The 16,344-nt window shown below is 50.3% G+C and overlaps 1 protein-coding gene across 5 annotated transcripts in view; it reads left to right on the plus strand.

The window, feature by feature from the left end:
• Nucleotides 1-724: 724 nt before the first annotated feature.
• Nucleotides 725-16,344, plus strand: part of TSNARE1 (t-SNARE domain containing 1) — a 209,500-nt gene continuing 193,880 nt past the window's right edge. For 4 of the 5 annotated variants that reach the window (XR_011855647.1, XM_072151091.1, XM_072151086.1 and 1 more), the window contains exon 1: nucleotides 725-860. The gene's annotated coding sequence lies outside the window, so the exon portion shown is untranslated. Of the gene's footprint in view, nucleotides 889-16,344 lie in introns of all 5 variants that reach the window. The other variant, XM_072151087.1, reaches the window with a different exon arrangement.

The raw sequence follows: 16,344 nt of genomic DNA on the forward strand, positions 1-16,344 counted from the left end.
ACACTGTAACCACTAAGCTGTGCGCCCATCAGACACTGTAACCACTAAGCTGTGCGCCCATCAGACACTGTAACCACTAAGCTGTGCGCCCATCAGACACTGTAACCACTAAGATGTGTGCCCATCAGATAATGTAACCACTAAGCTGTGCGCCCATCAGATACTGTAACCACTAAGCTGTGCGCCCATCAGACACTGTAACCACTAAGCTGTGCGCCCATCAGACACTGTAACCACTAAGCTGTGCGCCCATCAGATACTGTAACCACTAAGCTGTGCGCCCATCAGATACTGTAACCACTAAGTGTATTCCATGTCTCCGGGGATGATGTAAATATCGGGGTGCAGCGTCTCTGTCCCCCATCACTATTGAGGAGACGTGTGACCTCCTGGCAGGTTCTGTCTTTGGTCCCGGCACATCCATGGAGCTCATACTCTATCCCTCATTCACCCCCCAGCACCGAGGCTCCTCCGGTGTTCACGCTGTGATAACCTGGTGACATTAGACGCCACATGTGTACGCGGCCTATAGCTGTGCGGCAGTGTCCTGGCGCAGAGTCCAGCCCGGGGCAGGGGATCAGGCAGCAGCGGCTGCAGGTGGTTTACATGCAGCCGGGACTCCGCCCTATACACGCCCCCAGGTCCGCCCCATGCGCTGAGCCGCGCATCTTCTAGGGGAGGGGCGGGGCCGCCTCAGGACTGCGGCTCCGGGGAGGGCGGGGCGTGAAGGAGAGCGCGCTCCAACGTCACGACGCCGTGCGCGTACATCACGTGACAAGGAACCAGCTGCGCCTCACGTGACCCTCCCCGGCTCCGCCCCCTCGTCCCGCAGTCCGGTCATCCCGCGCTCCCGCCGCCAGGTAGGGTCACCTCAGACGCCCGTTGCGGGTGAGCAGACACCGCGCCCTGTTACCCGGTGATCCCGGCCCCGCCCGCCCCGTCTCTGGGAGCGGAGAGCGCGGCCTGTGTGTGGTGGAGGCCTCCTGTGGTGCGGCTCCGGCCTGGAGGCTGGCGGCGCGGCCTGGGCCCCGGGTGTACACCGGGAGTCTCTACCTCACCCTGTACTGGAAGTACAAGGCCCAGAGTGCGGCCCCGCACTGATGGCTCCTGTAATTCTGCTCTACACACGTTGCGGCCTGTTACCTCCCCCCGTGGCGGTGAGAGGTGGTCGCGTCCGCCCTGGGTCATGTGATCAGAGGGTGGGGGAGTAACTGCAGCCATGTGCTCTGTGCCCCATGCCATGCATTGCCCTCCTGGGGGTATCTGTGTGATGGTCCAGCCCTCCTCCTGGGGGTATCTGTGTGATGGTCCAGCCCTCCTCCTGGGGGGGTATCAATGTGATGGTCCAGCCCTCCTCCTGGGGGGGTATCAATGTGATGGTCCAGCCCTCCTCCTGGGGGGGTATCAATGTGATGGTCCAGCCCTCCTCCTGGGGGGTATCAATGTGATGGTCCAGCCCTCCTCCTGGGGGGGGTATCAATGTGATGGTCCAGCCCTCCTCCTGGGGGGTATCAATGTGATGGTCCAGCCCTCCTCCTGGGGGGGCAGTTGTGTGATGGTCCAGCCCTCCTCCTGGGGGTATCAATGTGATGGTCCAGCTCTCCTCCTGGGGGGGCAGTTGTGTGATGGTCCAGCCCTCCTCCTGGGGGGGCAGCTGTGTGATGGTCCAGCCCTCCTCCTGGGGGGGGCAGTTGTGTGATGGTCCAGCCCTCCTCCTGGGGGGGCAGTTGTGTGATGGTCCAGCCCTCCTCCTGGGGGGGCAGTTGTGTGATGGTCCAGCCCTCCTCCTGGGGGGGCAGTTGTGTGATGGTCCAGCCCTCCTCCTGGGGGGCAGCTGTGTGATGGTCCAGCCCTCCTCCTGGGGGGCAGCTGTGTGATGGTCCAGCCCTCCTCCTGGGGGGGCAGCTGTGTGATGGTCCAGCCCTCCTCCTGGGGGGGCAGCTGTGTGATGGTCCAGCCCTCCTCCTGGGGGGGCAGCTGTGTGATGGTCCAGCCCTCCTCCTGGGGGGGCAGCTGTGTGATGGTCCAGCCCTCCTCCTGGGGGGGCAGCTGTGTGATGGTCCAGCCCTCTTCCTGGGGAGGGAGGGAGGGGGGCAGCTGTGTGATGGTCCAGCCCTCTTCCTGGGGAGGGAGGGAGGGGGGCAGCTGTGTGATGGTCCAGCCCTCTTCCTGGGGAGGGAGGGGGGGGCAGCTGTGTGATGGTCCAGCCCTCTTCCTGGGGAGGGAGGGGGGGGCAGCTGTGTGATGGTCCAGCCCTCTTCCTGGGGAGGGAGGGGGGGCAGCTGTGTGATGGTCCAGCCCTCTTCCTGGGGAGGGAGGGGGGGGCAGCTGTGTGATGGTCCAGCCCTCTTCCTGGGGAGGGAGGGGGGGGCAGCTGTGTGATGGTCCAGCCCTCTTCCTGGGGAGGGAGGGAGGGGGGCAGCTGTGTGATGGTCCAGCCCTCTTCCTGGGGAGGGAGGGAGGGAGGGGGGCAGCTGTGTGATGGTCCAGCCCTCTTCCTGGGGAGGGAGGGGGGGGGCAGCTGTGTGATGGTACAGCCCTCTTCCTGGGGAGGGAGGGGGGCAGCTGTGTGATGGTACAGCCCTCTTCCTGGGGGGGAGGGGGTAGCTGTGTCATCTACTGGACCTCACTTCCTTGCAGTGGGGTGTTGCCCGCATCAGTGGGTGCAGGGAGGATGTGGTGCCCACATGTCTGCTCCCTCCGCACCACTCGGTGATGTGTGGTGATTGCACCAGTCACTGTTGTCTGAGTTATGTGGCTCCTTTTTGGTGCCGAAGGGTACTCATGTAACTCACGCTTGGCGCTGCCCTCTAATTGGTCGCACACCGGTCACATGATCTCTGGGATGTCACTGTCCAGTATACAAATCACCACCAGCTAGTAATTCCCTACAGACACCTAGCCCTAGGTAAGTGCAGATGTCATGTGACTGGCAGTTGGCGCTTCCCTCTAGTCACGGGGCCCTTGATTGACCTGGCACCATAGTCGTGCAACTCCCATAGAGGGGACTCATCACATCTTGGCTGCATTTCCTGCCCGGTGGTATAGGTGGCCCATTGCCTGGTGCTGCCGGGTGGTATAGGTGGCCCCTTGCCTGGTGCTGCCGGGTGGTATAGGTGGCCCCTTGGCTGGTGCTCCCCGCTGGTATAGGTGGCCCCTTGGCTGGTGCTTGCCCGGCGGTATAGGTGGCCCCTTGGCTGGTGCTGCCCGGCGGTATAGGTGGCCCCTTGGCTGGTGCTGCCCGGTGGTATAGGTGGCCCCTTGGCTGGTGCTGCCCGGTGGTATAGGTGGCCCCTTGCCTGGTGCTGCCCGGTGGCATAGGTGGCCCCTTGCCTGGTGTTGCCCGCTAGTATAGGTGGCCCCTTGGCTGGTGCTTGCCCGGTGGTATAGGTGGCCCCTTGGCTGGTGCTGCCCGCTGGTATAGGTGGCCCATTGTCTGGTGCTTGCCCGGTGGTATAGGTGGCCCCTTGGCTGGTGCTCCCCGCTGGTATAGGTGGCCCCTTGGCTGGTGCTTGCCCGGCGGTATAGGTGGCCCCTTGGCTGGTGCTGCCCGGCGGTATAGGTGGCCCCTTGGCTGGTGCTGCCCGGCGGTATAGGTGGCCCCTTGGCTGGTGCTGCCCGGCGGTATAGGTGGCCCCTTGGCTGGTGCTGCCCGCTGGTATAGGTGGCCCCTTGGCTGGTGCTGCCCGCTGGTATAGGTGGCCCCTTGGCTGGTGCTGCCCGCTGGTATAGGTGGCCCCTTGGCTGGTGCTGCCCGCTGGTATAGGTGGCCCCTTGGCTGGTGCTGCCCGGCGGTATAGGTGGCCCCTTGGCTGGTGCTGCCCGGCGGTATAGGTGGCCCCTTGGCTGGTGCTGCCCGGCGGTATAGGTGGCCCCTTGGCTGGTGCTGCCCGCTGGTATAGGTGGCCCCTTGGCTGGTGCTGCCCGATAGTCCTGTAGCCCTTAATTGTGCACTGCCCCTTGCTTTGATCACATGATCGCCGTCCCTGTATAATGACCACACGTGCGCCCGTCCACCATCCTATGATACAGACCACCCTCTATTTCTCCACGTCACCCTCAGCTGACACCCTGCCCAGGCTGTGCCACACATGGGTGCCCAGGGCTTATTTCCAGTACACACCAGAGACCAACCTGGGGGCCCAACGGTGATGTGGTATCTAGAGCATCAGCACCTCACAACTGCTCTCGTCTCTCTAGTTAATGCTTGCTGTCATTGAATGGATCATTCTTCTTCTTCACACCCGGAGACTGATCTCCCACATACATTAGGGCAGGGGGCAGCGGACTCACCCCAAATGAGAGGACCCCAATTATCTCCTCTGATGAGACCCCAGTGACGTGGTACATCCATCTACTCATCACCTCTTAAAGGGGTTGTCCCCTGTATGACCTCTGGGACATCATGTGATTGGTGGGGAGCACGTGTCTACCTGTAGCTTCTTTGCTTTAACCCCTTGAAGCTCATTTCCACCCTTTAGGATACAGGTTTTTGTGTTGTTGTTCACATTAATGATTGATTTTAGGTGAATTCTTTTGCACTTGTTTATAAAAAAGAAAAAAAATGTTTAATTTGGTGAAAACTTTGAAACTTTGATTTTCAGATTTCTAAATGTTCTGCTCATCGTCCTGTTAGTCTCACCACCCAAATTGGCTGTAAGCCAACATTAACCCCGCGTCTGCTGCATGTGGACGTCACTTTTATGTTATTTTATTAGGACGTTTACAGTTCGATCAGCGGTTTTCTAAATTTTTAAGTAAATTTCAGTTTCGATAATTTTAATGGACGATTCATATTTGTAAGGGGTTTTCAAAGTTCTCTTTATTCGAAATTTCCACTTTTAGAACTGCCCCCCCCCCCTCGCACAGCCTTTGTTTTGCTTTGTTAACCCTTTAAGCATCTCATAAGAATTAAATAAAAATGGAGGTTTTGTTTGGAATTCAAAAATTTTGGCCATGAAATGATTATTTACACCTAAAATGTACCCGTTCATCCAGGATTAAATGAGAAGACACATCTTAGATTTTGTTGTGCAGTTTCTTTTCGGGCAATACCCCACATGTCGACGTAAACTACTTAAGGGGCCACAGCAGAACGGAAGGAGCCATGAGCTTATAGCGGGCGGATTGTGATGACGTTGTTTTCAGGTGACATCACACCTATGCAGTGAATTTGAAGTTTGAGGTACAAGAACGGTGATCTCGGTGATTAGAATGGGTGGCTCAGCGGTTAGCGCTACAGCCTTGCTGCACGGTGGCTCGGTGGTTAGCGCTACAGCCGTGCAGCACTGAAGTCCTGGGTTCAAGTTCCATCCAGGTCAACATCTGCAAAGAGTTACTATGTTCTCTCTGTGTTTGCATGGGTTTCCTCTGGGTCCTCCGGTTTCCTCCCACACTCCAAAAACATACTGTTAAGTTGATTCAATTGTGAGCCTAATGGGAGCTGGGATCATTTTGGTAAATTTTGTGCAGCGCCGCGTAATCTGTGTGCACTATATAAATAAAAGAATTATTATTTATTATCCCCCCCCCATATAAATGATCCTATTGTGGAAACTGCACCACCCAGAGACTGTATCAATGTCTCTATTGAGCTTTTTAGATGTTTTAACATTGGCACAAGCGAGTGAAAAATCTTTTTTCCAAAAAAACCTTGCTTTGGCCCCTTAATTTTTATTTTTGGAAGAGGTTGAAGAAGTAAATGCACCCCTCAGCAGTTTCTCTTGAATCCAGTAATATCCCACACGTGGTGCCAGGTTGCTGTAGGGGCGCAGTGCGGCTCAGAGGGGAAGGAGCGGAACACATTCCCGGTGCTGTGTCCCATTGGCTGAGCCCCTAAGATAGAAGGGCACTTAAAAACTAGGATTGTAGTAACACTATCTTTGGGGGCGCAATACTCTGTTCTTTAACCTTTATTAGCTTTCTTTTTTTGGGGGAGGAGGAGGTTAAACCCCTATTCTGTATTTTTACCTTCTTTGTATCTTCTGCACAGTATAGCACAGGTGCCGTGCAGGATGTGAGTGGTGAGACGTCTTCCTGTGATTACCCCAGTGGTCGCTCTCGGCTCTTGTGATTCGCAGTTTGGTTCATTTCCTGTTACTTTTACTCTTAGTGCGGTCATTGGTCGCTTTACACCCAGGCCCATGTCTACTAACCGCCTGGTGGGATCCATAACAAATGTATCTTACACCCCAGGACTGCAACTTCACTCAGAGCTGTTATACAAGTCCCAGTTTTTATTTTTTTAATTTTTGCCCACAAGCATCAAAAACTAAATAGTGGTTTGTTTTTTGTGGACTCCAAAACCATTTAATGAGAGCAAAGTTCCTCTCACTGCATGAAAGCAGAAAAGGATGATCCTGAGTTACATCCTGTATTATACCCCAGAGCTGCACTCACTATTCTGCTGCTGGTGCAGTCACTGTGTACATACATGACATTACTTATCCTGTACTGATCCTGAGTTACATCCTGTATTATACCCCAGAGCTGCACTCACTATTCTGCTGCTGGTGCAGTCACTGTGTACATACATGACATTACTTATCCTGTACTGATCCTGAGTTACATCCTGTATTATACCCCAGAGCTGCACTCACTATTCTGCTGCTGGTGCAGTCACTGTGTATATACATGACATTACTTATCCTGTACTGATCCTGAGTTACATCCTGTACAGGCAGTCCCCGGGTTACATACAAGATAGGGACTGTAGGTTTGTTCTTAAGTTGAATTTGTATGTAAGTCGAAACTGTATATTTTATCATTGTAGTTCCCGACAATTTTTTTTTTTGCCCCAGTGACAATTGGAGTTTCAAATTTTTTTGCTGTAATAGGACCAAGAATTATCAATAAAGCTTCATTGCAGACAATTTTAAGCTGATTATTGCAATCTGGGACTATTTTAAAGCATCCAGAGAGCTTCACCAGAGGTCACAGTGGGCAGAGGGGTCCGTCTGTAACTATGGGTTGTCTGTAAGTCGGGTGTCCTTAAGTAGGGGACCGCCTGTATTATACTCCAGAGCTGCACTCACTATTCTGCTGGTGCAGTCACTGTGTACATACATGACATTACTTATCCTGTACTGATCCTGAGTTACATCCTGTATTATACACCAGAGCTGCACTCACTATTCTGCTGCTGGTGCAGTCACTGTGTACATACATGACATTACTTATCCTGTACTGATCCTGAGTTACATCCTGTATTATACTCCAGAGCTGCACTCACTATTCTGCTGGTGCAGTCACTGTGTACATACATGACATTACTTATCCTGTACTGATCCTGAGTTACATCCCGTATTATATCCCAGAGCTGCACTCACTATTCTGCTGCTGGTGCAGTCACTGTGTACATACATGACATTACTTATCCTGTACTGATCCTGAGTTACATCCTGTATTATACACCAGAGCTGCACTCACTATTCTGCTGCTGGTGCAGTCACTGTGTACATACATGACATTACTTATCCTGTACTGATCCTGAGTTACATCCTGTATTATACTCCAGAGCTGCACTCACTATTCTGCTGCTGGTGCAGTCACTGTGTACATAAAGTAAAAGCTCCAATGTGGTCTCCGCCAAATCCTAAATTTGGCTCCGCCCTGGTTTATTCAGTTTAGCATTTCTGACTCGTCACCATATTGCAAGGCAAAAACCCACAGACTTCAGCGGTTCTGAGAAATGGTGATAATTGGGATAAGACGCGGCTGGTGGGATCGGCTTCAGGCGTTAAGTGCTCGATATCCAGGAAAATCGAATAGAGTGCGTCAGTATCAGATGTGTAATCAGATGAGGTCACCCCTCCCTACACGCCGCAAATCACGTTATTATTGAAGAGACCTCGTCCCGTCTGCCCCCTGACAGTCCATCATCACTTTATAATCCACTCATTATACAACCGCAATGTCTGCGCTCTTAACCCCAGCGTGACCAGGGGAGAGCTTCAGGCTGCATTCACACCTTTCGTTTCAGAAGAATTTTGTGGCGCACAGATGGGCAAATCAACTAGATTTTCCTGTGTCCATGCTAGGCTTAGAAAACCAGCCTAAAAATTCTCTAAAACCCGTCCCTGTGCAGGTCAGACATTTCCAGGTGGTACTGGGTCCCAGTTATACTCCCATCTATGCTGGCGATGTCATTATGCACCAGTCTCCTTGACACATACATGGTGGAGATGCTTGTAACCATTTTGGGCCCAGGTATGCCAGTTGATTGCGGAATTGATGGTCCACCTTCTAGAGAGCGATCCGGCCGTCCTGCTGACATCTATGCTGGTCCACCTTCTAGAGAGCGATCCGGCCGTCCTGCTGACGTCTATGCTGGTCCACCTTCTAGAGAGCGATCCGGCCGTCCTGCTGACGTCTATGCTGGTCCACCTTCTAGAGAGCGATCCGGCCGCGTCCTGCTGACGTCTATGCTGGGCCACCTTCTAGAGAGCGATCCGGCCGCGTCCTGCTGACGTCTATGCTGGGCCACCTTCTAGAGAGCGATCCGGCCGCGTCCTGCTGACGTCTATGCTGGGCCACCTTCTAGAGAGCGATCCGGCCGCGTCCTGCTGACGTCTATGCTCGGCCACCTTCTAGAGAGCGATCCGGCCGCGTCCTGCTGACGTCTATGCTGGGCCACCTTCTAGAGAGCGATCCGGCCGCGTCCTGCTGACGTCTATGCTGGGCCACCTTCTAGAGAGCGATCCGGCCGCGTCCTGCTGACGTCTATGCTGGGCCACCTTCTAGAGAGCGATCCGCCCGCGTCCTGCTGACGTCTATGCTGGGCCACCTTCTAGAGAGCGATCCGCCCGCGTCCTGCTGACGTCTATGCTGGGCCACCTTCTAGAGAGCGATCCGCCCGCGTCCTGCTGACGTCTATGCTGGGCCACCTTCTAGAGAGCGATCCGCCCGCGTCCTGCTGACGTCTATGCTACCAGTTATAGCCTCCAAGGCCAAATGCTCGCTAAGGGGCTACATGCTGATAGCTGGACTTTAAGCAATCCCCTGCATTCTTGTCCTTTACATGACTCGCCGTGTAGACAAGTACAAGGAGTGTCCAGCTCCTTCATTTCAGGAGTCTATGATTTGGCTATTGAGTTAGGGATGGGGGGGGGGGGTTAATAAGTTCCTTATTGCTGGTAGAGTGATTGGGATAATGGGGGGACTTCGGGTTCACCTCCCCAGTCCTGTGTGAGATCATTGCCCCCCTGGATCCCTGTTCATGGACCTGCACCCCCTCAACGCAGACAGTTTTTTTTTTTTTTGTGATTTTTGTTTTTTTTATCAGTGTTTTGTCTGTGCTCATCGCAGCGTGAACCAGATGTTTCCTAAAATCTTGTTTTTTTTTTTTTTTTCCTGCTCAAATGTTTTGTTAAAATTCAAAAACAAATCTGGAAATAGTGGCCAAAATATCCCCAGCAGATGCAGTGGTGATACAGGGAGCTGTGGTGCCAGGTTATGGCCATGGATGGTCCCTACAACCAGGGCAGCGGGGTCCTTTAGGCCTGTGAGCAGCACACGGGCACTGCTGCTGCTACCTATGGAAAAGAGCAAAAAATCTTAGTCCACTTTTTGCCCCTCCCAGGGGCTCGGACGGCTCGATCAGAGCCTCTTCCATGCTTTACACTGCAGCAATGCCCCATCATGGAGACTTGGCAAATAGTGATGCACATTAACCAAAGGAAAGAGTGCAAGTATAACGCTCCTGAATACACATGGTCCCATCAGGCGCTATAACTTAGATGGACCGCAGCGCACATGTATGAACTCACCTGGAAGTTGTGAAACTTTTTTAATGTCCCGCCCACTCGGCTGTTTCATGGAACTTTTCGGTTCTCTGTATGAATGAAGCACAGGTGCCCACCCCTCTATTTACTTCTATGAGACATCCCCTTTAAGGAATGGTCACCTGATCAGGTACATCTACTGATTGGCTGTGATTGTACAGGTAGTAAATACCCGGTGCTATTCTGTGTCAATCCGATGTGATTTGTCCTGACGTTATCCTGTCGATGAGTTACGTTCGCGCCTCAGCTCGTCCGTAATGACTGCGGCGTCGCCTCATTATTATATATTTTTATTATTATTGCGGTGACATGATGTTACTATAACGACGACGGGATGATTCATATCATTATTTCCATCGCCCGCAGCGTATTGTTAAAAATTCTAAAATAAAGCCTCAAAAAACGTCAGTTTTTTTTTTTTCTTTATTTTCTTTTTTTTTTTTTTTTCCTTCTCCTTTTATAATTTTAGGCTCTCACGAGTGCTAGTATGACATTTATATAACGTCTGTGTTACTCCTGCACAGCAGAGGCCAATGTGAGCTGAGGTATACGGGCGCTCCCCTACTTAAGGACACCCAACTTACAGATAACCCCTAGTTACAGCCAGACCCCTCTGCCCCCTGTGACCTCTGGTGACCTCTCTGGATGTTACTATAGTCCCAGACTGCAATGATCAGCTGTAAGGTGTCTGTAATGAAGCTTTATTGATAATTCTTGGTCCAATTACACCAAAAATTTTGAAACTCCCAATTGTCACTGGGGCAAAAAAAAAAATTTGTTTAGAACTTCAATGATAAAATATACAGTTTCGACTTGCATACAAATTCAACTTAAGAACAAACCTCCAGACCCTATCTTGTATGTAACTCGGGGACTGCCTGTATACTATACAATATATATTATTGATTAGCTAATGACCTGGCCCCGTGTCACCTCTGGACAAGGAGCCTTTGGTGGTGGCCCGGGGGCCACAGCTCAAGTTCAATTTCACGAGCACCATAAGTGCAGTTATGTCTTTCGGCCACTATAGAGAGGTAGCAGCATAGAGGACATAACAGATAATCTGCACAGGGGCGTCTTCTAAATTATATAACTTACATTCTACATTATTTGGAGGTTTTCCTCTCTGGAACCTCTCGGGTGTCTCGGAGCTGGACGCTGGGATCTATGATGTTCTCTATACACTGCACACAGAAAGTACAGGGTAATCTGCTCTATTATTCTCTCAGAAGGTTTATATGGGACATTAGAGAGAAGTACGGACCTGTACTGATGGGAATAAATCACTTGGGGTGATATAGAAGCTTACTTGTATCTCCAGTTCCTTCTGTCTCTGCCTGTGTTTCTACTCATATCATTTAGAAGTATCAGCAGGATTGTATGGAACGTAGAGATGTACTGACCTGCGGTGATGGGAATAAAGCACATGGGGTGAGATAGCAACTTTGTATTATTTCAGAAGCCTGTGTTAATGCTTTACGTCTTATAGAAGCATCAGTAGGGTCATTATGAGATTATAGAGAAAAACTGACTTCAACTTATGTGAATAAAGCACTTGGGGTGAAATAGAAAGTTACAATATCTCCAGCAGCCTATGACTGTGTCTGCTTTCTCTCTAAGCTCCTGCTCAATCTTCCCCCTCATCTCTTCATAGACTTCTATACAAACTGATTGATTTGGGAGCTACAGTCTATAATGCTAGAGCTGTAGAGCGCTCATTTCAGACTTTTTTTTTTTTTTGGGGGGAGGGGGAGGAGGAAAAGTGCCTGATAGGAGGAGAAGGAAGCACTTTCTTCTGATAAGAGATGAGTTTCTAATTTGTATGTGTGCTATTGATTTGTGTAGCGGTGCCGTCTTTAGGCTTTATGCAGGAGGTATCACGTGTGTGACTAGACGTGGACTCTACGTGGTTTCCTGCTCTCTCCTGTATCGTCTGTTCTGGGCTGCAGCCACGTTCCTGCTCTTTATGATGTACCACGTCGGTCAATCTACTCGTCCTTTTTGTTTTTCAGAATTCTAATATTTGTTCATTTCTATTTTTAATCTTTTCACTTGAGTTTCCTTGAAGGGGAATTTGTTCAAGTCTCGGGCTAATGATATTCCACTTGTGCAGAGCGCTTACATGAATGGCTCGCTAGCGGAGCCGCTCCACGCCGAGTGTCCACTTATATACATCTTCTATTTGAACTCTACAAGTCGGCCACATCTGCGGGATAAATGTTCTTCTCTGGGGCGGACTTGTAGACGGAGACGACAGCTGAGCGGATTAACTATTCATGGCACTGAATTCATTATATCCTTACCCCTGTGCATGCGGGTGGAGCTCGTTGCGATGCAGAACATCACCGCGTGGCCTCATGACAGAGCGTAGGGTCCATGGTGGATGACACGCCAACCTTGGAATTTAAAGCTGTAACCGAGGCGTCTTCACAATTTGGCACAAGTGGTGCTTGGGTTCTTGGCAGTGTGTGTGGTTGACGTTGTCCCACCGAAGGCTGGTGCTCATTTTGTTATTGGGGAAATTGGCAAATTTAATAGAATAACGCTCTAAAAGTCTCATCGATAAAGCCACCACTTTGGGACACATGTTTGTCTCCAAAGTTGGGCTCCTGTTGTTTGGCTCATAACCTCTGCACTCATCAATTATTTGTTCTTAATGGTGGGACCTGCATCTGGAAGTCCTTTATGGCGCCTCCAATAGTGACCCCTTATTAATGGTGTAATTATTTGGGCACCCACGTACATCATAGGTCATTGAGAAGTGTCTCCTGCTCAGGGAGAAGTGTTAACTAAGGTCAGCTGTGTTTCTTGTCATCGGAAATTGGCTAGTCCTGGCTTGGCTTTACTGTGAATGAAACTCTGTATATCCTGTAGTTGGGCACCAAAAGTTGTAAGTGTGAATTTCCCTGAATTTCCTAGCCCAGTGGTGGCGAACCTATGGCACAGGTACCAGAGGTGGCACACAGAGCCCTCTGGGCACCCAGGCCATCACCTAGCACAAATGCCACCATTCAGGACTCAAGACCTCTTCCTGCAGTGCGTGGCTCTCCTTCACTTCCTATGTAGCCGCGGGCACATACCCTGAGCTGGTGCTCGGTATTTCCTTATACCTGCCACTTCAAGTGGTAGGTTTCCTTTAAGGGAACCCTAGAGGGAAACTACAATAATAATCCAAATTACTCCTTCTTTCGACTGTATTTGTGTCCTCAGGATGCTAATATATCTGAAACCTGTAAGTTACTTTAATTTGGCACATTGTGAAAAATATGTGACTTCTGCTTGTAGTTTCGGCACTCGGTCCCTAAAAGGTTCACCATCACTGTCCTAGCCTTACACATGTTTGGCTGAACCCAACTAACTGATGTTTTTGGGTTCCTCTTGACCCAAGTCTCTTTGTGGTAGATGACGGAGGATCAGGCTTAGGCTGTTGTTGACTTTTAGTGCCGTGCTTTTGCCCTTTGGGAGAGACCTCTGCTCTATTAACCGACAGACTAGGCATCGCATCGGGAGAGAGGACGACGCCCCTCCATTAGGTTTGGCCAACTTCTTCCAAAAACTTCTTAACTTCCGTTTCTGAACTTTCCTTCTAGTGGCGCGACGCCGAAAGCTGGGAAGTAGAATTATAGCATTTTCAGTTTAACTCGTTAAAGCAATTAGCAATTTAGTCAAATTAGGGGCACTTTAGAGAAGATCTGTCTCCAGAATTCTGTATAATCAACAGGACGCTAAGAGACTGCTAACGAACGGCAGGCTCCGCTATGATGTGACGGTGTCTGCCAGCAATGCCATGGTAGATGGTTACTGGGGAGGCATCGGGGGAGGATGTAGAAGTTACTGCTAGAGTTTAGGGAGTCAGATGAGTCAATTGTCTTCTGCGTCTTCAGACTCCTCCACTCCATATAGACCGAGAGGGATGAGCTGCTCGACCGGAACCGATACTTTCTCCTGTCAACAACGCCTGTTATACCCCGGATGAGATGCGATAAGTCTGCCGGCTCCTCTGTTTTCATTGTGTAATTCTATCCCGATAGCTTAGATTTAGTCGATAAAACTGTGTGTATGAGGGGTATTTGGGTTCATGATGTTGTTGACCAACCTCTAGATGACGTTGTATGAGGACCGTAGATTTGGTTCTTGGCTCTCAGATCTTGTAGAGTCCTTGTTAGAGGATGTCTTGGAAGGATCATTGGCTGGGTGGTCATAAGACCAGAGATGGGCAGACCCGACATCTGTGTTTTGGGTTTGGTCACAAGACCCGGACACATTACTGGATTGGGGGCTAATCCGGCAAATTGGCGCCCCTACGAATTAACCATTACCAGGCGGAAACCGAACACAAATGTTGCGTCTGCCCAACTCTACTTCCCTTCCTTGGTTGAACTTGATGGACGTGTCCTTTAGAAACTATTTCATGGACCTCAAGAGCCTAAAGTCTGATTCTTCTGTCTGGTTGAGTTCACCACCAATGACTTCTGTCAACGGAAGCGACATCATGTGATCTGAAGGCTTTGTATGTGATCTGAAAACCTAAGTATAAGTATTTATTTTGGAGTCTTTGCCTTTGTTGGTCTTGACCTTGTAGACCTCCCTTGTACTAGGACTCCTCTATCGGTTGCCGCATCTCATCCCTTCCTCGTTGGGTTGTAATTTCTAAGCAGTATGCTATATATTCGGCACACAAATTGTGAATTTTTGCTTCTCTTTCGGACATCACCCCCCCCCCCCCATTGGTATCTGTAGAGCAGACACTCGCAGCCCTGTTGAGCTCTTCTTCCAGCAGATGCCTCTTTCCTCGGAGGCGCCGTCTCTAACCACAGGCTGTGTTCCCGAGCAGTCACAGATATGGAAGAGCGAGCTTCATTCCCACCCCCGAGCTCTGATTATTTGCAAGAAGATTCCAGAAAAAAATAAAATAAGAGGGGGCACATGGGTCCAGCAGTGAAATCCTCTCCACAGCCAGCGACAGGATAATTGTCTCCTACGACGAGCCGAGGAGCAGCTCTCCGTCACGGATTATGGGAAAAAAAGTTTCTAAAACTGTTACAAAACTGCTCCCCATTTCTCGCCCCCTGCGAGGTTTTCACACCTTTGAAATTGGGCGGCTCTGTGTTTTTTTGATAATTTTCCAGGTTGTCCTTTGGTGTGGAGACTATTTTACATTCATGACTCGTGCGGCTCGTATCCCGCAGTCGGTGGATGACTCGTCTTATCTCCAGCGCGTTCTCCTGCCCATCACCATCATCCGGCCGGCTGATGTGTGAGACGGCCAAACCTGTTCCTGCGGAAAATCCCAATTTTTTTTTTTTTTTTTAATCCTGATTTATTCTGCTCGTAGATCAGGCTTTACCTCAGATTGCAAAAATATTTAAAGAATTGTCTTGTAGAGTGGTTTTCGAGGACTGGGATTGTTGCTTTAAACCATCAGATCAGCCGGGCAAATAATTTTTTGGCATTGGTGTTTGATAATCAAGGTAAAGGCGCTTGGGTCCGTGTGGTGGTTACTTAAAGGGGTTTTCCAGGTTGATTGATATTGTGGAGTTCTCCTTTAAGATGGGTTCTGAATATCAGATCAGTAAGGGTCCGACACTGGGAAACTCTGTGGATCTGGATGACCGGCTCCATTCTTTGTGTCTCAGAGTCTCTTCACGATGTTCAATATTTGGGGCCTAAACCCCCCCCCCCCCCCCCCCCCCCCCCCACCTTCCGCAACGTCCAGACTTCCTGGTGATCCAGAATCTTGTAGAAGTCGTCTCTGTGAATCATTGGCTTCTATGGGACTTCTGAAGTTCTGCCGTATGGAGTAGGTGCGGAGGACCCGTGGTGCACTGTTCCGATATGTAACTTCATAGCACCCCTTTAATATCAATAAGATGGAGCAGTGTTACAGTTACAGTGTTGCATTTGTTACTCTTTACCATTTTCATTCTTTTGTTGCGCAATCAAAATCCATAACCTAAATGGAACTGGATCATTATTTGCAGCTTGACTTTTCAACTATGTATTGAGGTGCCAGTATCTCTGGTTCTGTAACTCGAAAAGCCGCAAGTGTGATGTGTAAGATGTGATTCTTATCTTTAAAATGACACCAGCAGCATGTTTCTGGGTGCTATAGAACAGACGATAAGGGGCTTGTGAAGTCACCGGTGATAACAATCTGATTGATGGGGGTTCAGCTCCTGGGACTTGTCTATGAGAACACTAGGGGTAGCGGGGCGCAGCACCTATGTGTCACAGAAGGTCACCGTTCCCTTGGTCACTAGAAGTCTGTTCTCGAACAGCTTGTTATCCCCCTGTTCCGTGGATCCCTACACTGGTTAGAGGAACCTCCATACTTTGGCTCCACACTACGCTCCTAAACATCATATACTCTTATAAATGCACCTATATGACTAAACAAAACCTTCTGAACTAAGTCGGTGGTGGGGTGCTATGGAGGACACGTCTATATACATGGACCTGTGCTATGTATAAACACTCACGGTCGTGGTTTTGTATTTTATGTATGGTGCATGGTGGGTACTAGGTTTGAGATGTTCACAAATCCAATCCCTTTTTTCCCACT

This window comes from Engystomops pustulosus, chromosome 5, assembly GCF_040894005.1.
Source record: "Engystomops pustulosus chromosome 5, aEngPut4.maternal, whole genome shotgun sequence".
NCBI classification, from domain to species: Eukaryota; Metazoa; Chordata; class Amphibia; order Anura; family Leptodactylidae; genus Engystomops; species Engystomops pustulosus.